Below are 5,674 nucleotides of genomic sequence, written 5' to 3' on the forward strand. Positions count from 1 at the left end.
CTTGAGCCCAGGAGTTGGAGGTTGCTGTGAGCTGTGATGCCATGGCACTCTACCCAGGGGGATAGCTTGAGGCTCCGTCTCAAAAAAAAAAAAAAAAAGACCAGACTGAGCACGTGCAAGACCCCAGCTCTAAAAAACTAGCTAGGCGTTGTGGTGGGTGCCTGTAGTCCCAGCTACTCAGGAGGCTGAGGCAAGAGGATCACTTGAGCCCAAGAGTTTGAAGTTGCTGTGAGCTGTGACACCACCGCATTCAAAGTGAGACTGTCTCAGAAAAAAAAAAAAAAAAGAAAGAAAGAAAGAAAGAAAAAAAACCAACCCTACTCAGCCTGTGAGTAAGGAGGACCCAGACGAGGGGCCTCGCAGCAGGCTGGGGAAAGTCCTAAGGGTGGCCCAGCACAGCTTAGGCAAGCAAGTGTGCCTTCACTCCAACCTTCTCTCGTACCTTCTAGGGGTCTAACCACAGTGTAGAAGAAAAACAGGGAAGGGCAGGGAAGAACGCGAGTCTAACTAGTGTGCTGGCTAGACGTTAGCATCTCCCTGCTACCAGGTTTGAGGAGGGAGAAGGTGGTACCCGTGGGCCCCTCTGCAACTGTGAACAAACGAGTGAAAGTCAGGTCATCATTCTTTCATTTTTAACAATTTTTCTCAGATTATTAAAGTTGAAACTATTAGATAAAATTAGACTTTTAGATCATATATGAACACACACATCTATTTCTTTTATATTAGGTAAGTTTTACATGGTGGTAATCTTAGGAATTAAGAATTGGAATTAAGTTTGACTTCTGACCTGTGGGATTCAGTTGATATCAGCCAAGCTCAGCAGTGGGATAGAAGGGGAAGTCCGCATGCACGACAGGAAATTAATCAAGCACAGTTGTACCCTTGTAAACAACTCTACACAACTGCAAATTAGCTTCTTGGAAAAGAAGATATGAAAAGGTATGAAAAAAATGCATGTAATATTCTTTACTGCTAATTTTAAGTAATTTTATATTCAGCAAATGTACAGCATGATCATGGTTCTGAGATATCTGTATCATAGATATATCAGCACAGAACATAGGAATTTAGGTCTACATACAAAAGTAGGTAGAAATTACTCCTGATGGTTTAATAATTCTGTGTATCTTCTCATAGTTAAAAATTTATTACAATGAATACTTTTATAACCACTAAAAGTGCATAAAAATTAATAGATGTTTTAAGGGTGGGTGCTTTTTAAAACATATACATCCACCCATCTGCCCCATCTCTGACCCTCACTGTGACTAAAAAAGCCAAACCCAAATACCCTTCCTCTCTTATAAACAGAAATGGAGAGGAGAGACTCGGCAAGCCAAGAGACTAAATTTAGCAGACAAATGTAAGTTACAGGTTCTCTCAAAAACAGTCCCTGAAATAGTTCTGGTCTTACGAAACTAAACTTTATAGGCTATTTATTACTCTGGGCTTCATTTTATGAGCTTCTAGTTCTATCAAATGGCCACAGGAATCACTTTTATTAAAAACAGCACCACAGTATGCCAGCTGATGCAATGTCTTGGCAGACAGCAACCTGTTTCCTGTATTTCTATGAAACACCTGACACAGGTAAATCGAATAACAAAGGTCAAAGTCTTCAGAAGCAGGTGCTTCACTTCAGAAGTCACAAACTGCATACGTTGGTTCTTGATACAAAAGGAGAAAAAAAGGTTTTTATAAGAAGCAAATACACCTTGAAGCCCTTCATTTGAAAGTACTTTATAAAATTATCCAATTCACTCAGCAAAGAGTTTTGATTTTACAGATGAGGACACAGAGGGAGTGCTCCGAAGTTTGATCTTTGTACTACAAACTAATCCTATTACACCAAAAAGTTCACCATTAAGTTGGTGGGAAACAAAGTCAAAAGATCCATTTCTTCCTTTTTTTCAAGTTTAAAAGATTTCTATTGTAATCACATTTTATAAAAATTTTAATATTTATATAGGACTGTCAAACTTGTATTCTTCTTTTTGGACTAAAATTTCAAAATAGTCTACATGTTTTTTTCAAACTGTCTTTTACTAAAGCAAAATGATGGTTTTCTTCTTGCATCTTCTGAATTAAACAGTATAAGCTTTACTTGTATATAACTCTACCAACCATATTCACAGAGAAAATCTGAGAAAGTTGGGCAACAAGAAGAGAGATAAATAAGACATTTGTAATTTGGAGACACACGATGTATATGTTACTTTAAAATATTACAACAACTTATGACGACTACTCTTTATTTTCCTCAGGAAAAAAAACCACTTTGAATTTGTATACTGTTTCATGTGGGGTTTAATTGCCTTAAATATAAAATTATGACTGTTCTCTATTCAGACACACACATGACATACAAATAGGTATATCACGTTATTAATAAATTATATGCATTGCTTTTTAAAAAACAGGTTCAAGATACCATTTTTCTCAGCATAAAATAAAGACTAATAAAAATAGGATTTGCTGGGGGCTGCTTTTTAACATAAGATAGCCGTAAAGCACAGCAGTTAACTGGTGCTATAAAGTGATTACTTGTATTTATCCCCCACCCCAAATGCATATGTTGAAATTCTAATCCCCAAAGTAATGACAGTAGGAGACAGGGACTTTGGGAGGTGATTAGGTAGTGAAAAAAGCCCTCATGAATGGGTTTAGTGCCCTTAAAAAGAGGCCCCAGAAAACTTCTTTGGCCCTCCCACCATGTGAGTACAATGAGAAAAAGGTCACCCAGGAGGAAGACAGAGAACCAGCCAGCACCTTGATCTTGGACTTCACAGCCTCAAGAAACTGTGAGAAAGAAACCCCTGCTATCTATAAGCCACTCAGGCTGTGTCATTTTGTTATAGCAGCCTGAACGGACTAAGACACATGTGCTCTGAAATCTCCAAGACTGGGTTAGAAATTACTCTCCTTTCTTCACTAATTTCTACCACTGTTACGGTCTTGAGTATGTTACTTAACATTTCAGCCTCTTGTTTCGTCCTCCTAAAATGAAAATAAATATCAACCTCACAGGGTTTTTAAAACATTCTTTCTACTTTTTACTTTGAAATAACCTTAGATTTACAGAAAAGTAGCTGTAATAGAAAACTGAGTCATACCCTTCACCTAGCTTTCTCCGTGTCAACAACTTAGACAAGGATGGTACAATTATCAAAGCCACACAGTTGTTACAGCACTATTAACTAAAAGACATTTTTTCTTTGAATTTCACCAGTTTTACATCCTATAGCCTTTCCTCTGTTCCCCAATATTTTAGTCCTGTGTCTCTTTCTTGTCCTCTCACAGGTGGCAGTTCCTCAATCTCTCCTCATCTTTCATAACCTTGACAGAATACCAGAAATGGTGATGTGTTCACCTCAGTGATGGTATCAAAGGGCACATGCTGTCCATCTGTTCTATTACTGCTAACACTGACCTTGAGCCCTTGCTTAACCTCAGAGAGCGGCTTCTGTCAGCTTGGTTCGGGAAGATTAAGTCTTCAATACATGGCAGCTATTACGATGGTAAAGTCCAGACTAAGAACAGACCTTTTGAAATCCGGTAGACTCGGGCTCCAATGTCCGCTCTCCAAGTTCCTGTCATGTGACCTTCTTCACGATGTTTATTTCCCTTGTCCTCTTTCCTTCACTGTACCATAAAAACAAAGCTACCTGAAAAGTTATGAAGTTGTTATAAAATTAGTATGGAGATTAAATAATACACTTAAAGCACTTAGTGCCTAGAATTTATTACCACTCCATGAAATCACTGTTATTACTTTTTAAGTGAGTTATTCTTTTTCTGCAAAATAAGCACTGTGAACTAAAATAAAGGAATCTGAGATTTGATAAGAAAGGTGCCTGGGGAATTCTGGGAGATGGAAGGACATCAGATGAGTGGGGAAGGCAGGGAGGGCCTCACTGTGGGAGTATCAACAGCATGTCTCTTTTTTTGTCCTTGGATAAACAGGTTTTGTGACTAGAGTCTGAGTAAACAAAATTCTAGCACATTGGTTTCTAGCACATTAACCACATAATGCAAGAACTGAACCCCTACTATATATTATGGAGGGTTCTCTCTCACAAAACCATTACCCTCTGCGTGCTGGGCTTGCTGGCGGGGAGTTTTAGGCTAAGACATCACAAACATCTCTGCAGCTGTTTCCGGAGTTAACACTGGAGTTTAGATTTATATAAAAGGGCAACTCTAGGATACCTAACATATGGTAGTTAAAACACATTGTTAAATAATTGTTCCTTTTAAAATATACATCTAACCTTGAAAGAATGAGAAAATCAACTTAAAACCAGCCTTACTAGTCTGAGAGGCAAGTCAAAAATTTAAACACTTCTCTACCAGACAACATAAAGAATTACAATATAAAGTGAGTTACTATACCACAGTCTTTGTGGATTCAACCTCCACTTTGGAAATACACATCATTATTTATAAACATGAAAGGACAAGATTTACTACACTGCAGGATTGCCTATCCTTTAGATGGTAGTTATAGCACAAAAGCATTAAAGCAGTTGAGATAATTAGAACATCAATGTGATACAACAGCCCTTCTATGGGATACTGTCATCACTAGCCACGCTCTCCAGCATCCATACCTTAAAGGCCAGGAAGTTAGCAGCCACTATGTTTGCTCAATGCCAAGCTGGAAACCTACATGCTACAAAGAAATGGTGTCTGTGTGTGTAGCTCTCCGCACAAACCATCTGGATGGGCAAGGCTTCATGCTCTGGCTCCCAGGCCAGGAAGAGGTCCAATGCCCCAGACGACTCCTAAATTACTCTGAAGAGCCCTGAATTTTCCCAGGCCTTAATTGCCTAGCAATTTATGCAGAGAATTGAACAGGGTCCAAGAGTCCAAGTTCTTTTTTCCGAAAGCCCTTGGCCCACCTATGGGACATTGGCCCCTTGCTTCTTTCCTTCCTATATTCCTCTTCACAGGGAGGAAAATGATAACAGCTGACATGTATAGTCCCAGAGTGATAACATTTGACCTATGTACAAGTCATACCTATGGACAGAGGCTATTATGGTAAATTCCGAGTTACAAACATCCAATTTACATGCAAGTCACACTTAGGAACAGAAACTATTACAGCAAGTCCCCACATTACAAACATCTGACTGATACACAACTCACACTTACAAATGGAGGCTACTACAGGTAACAGGTAAGTGTACCTGTTCCAACACATATAAATTCAACTTAAGAACAAACCTACAGAACCCATCTCTTTCATAACCCATAATCTGGTGGGTGCTAATACTAAACATCTACTATGACCTAAGCTCTTTTACAAGTACAAGCTCATTAAACACAAATCATTTCTACAGAAAGGGACAGAAATACCTATAGCCAGGTAAGGAACCTAGGTCTTGAGAAGTCAGGCACCCCATGGTTAAGTGAGGTGTCCGAGGTCACACCTCACTCCGAGGTCTGGAGCAGAGCCCCAGGAATGTGCCCCAAAGCCTGAGCACTCCACCACTGAGTGGTGCAACTCCAACCAAGCCTGAGCACACCCTCCACTGAGTGGTGCAACTCCAACCAAGCCTGAGCACGCACCCTGCTGAGTGGTGCAGCTCCAACCAAGCCTGAGCACTCCCTCCACTGAGTGGTGCAGCTCCAACCAAGCCTGAGCACTCCACCACTGAGTGGTGCA

At 39.8% G+C, this 5,674-nt stretch overlaps 1 protein-coding gene across 6 annotated transcripts in view; it reads right to left on the bottom strand.

Moving 5' to 3' along the window:
• The window catches only part of SGMS1 (sphingomyelin synthase 1), a 158,155-nt gene that overhangs the window by 65,683 nt on the left and 86,798 nt on the right, over positions 1-5,674 (bottom strand). For 3 of the 6 annotated variants that reach the window (XM_023509621.1, XM_023509620.1, XM_012801424.2), the window contains one exon: positions 3,546-3,668. The exons of 2 other annotated variants lie outside the window; for them this stretch is intronic. The gene's annotated coding sequence lies outside the window, so the exon portion shown is untranslated. Of the gene's footprint in view, positions 1-3,433; positions 3,669-5,674 lie in introns of all 6 variants that reach the window. One more of the 6 variants, XM_023509622.1, reaches the window with a different exon arrangement.

Source organism: Otolemur garnettii, unplaced genomic scaffold (assembly GCF_000181295.1).
Source record: "Otolemur garnettii isolate 467f Iridium unplaced genomic scaffold, OtoGar3 scaffold00008, whole genome shotgun sequence".
NCBI lineage: Eukaryota > Metazoa > Chordata > Mammalia > Primates > Galagidae > Otolemur > Otolemur garnettii.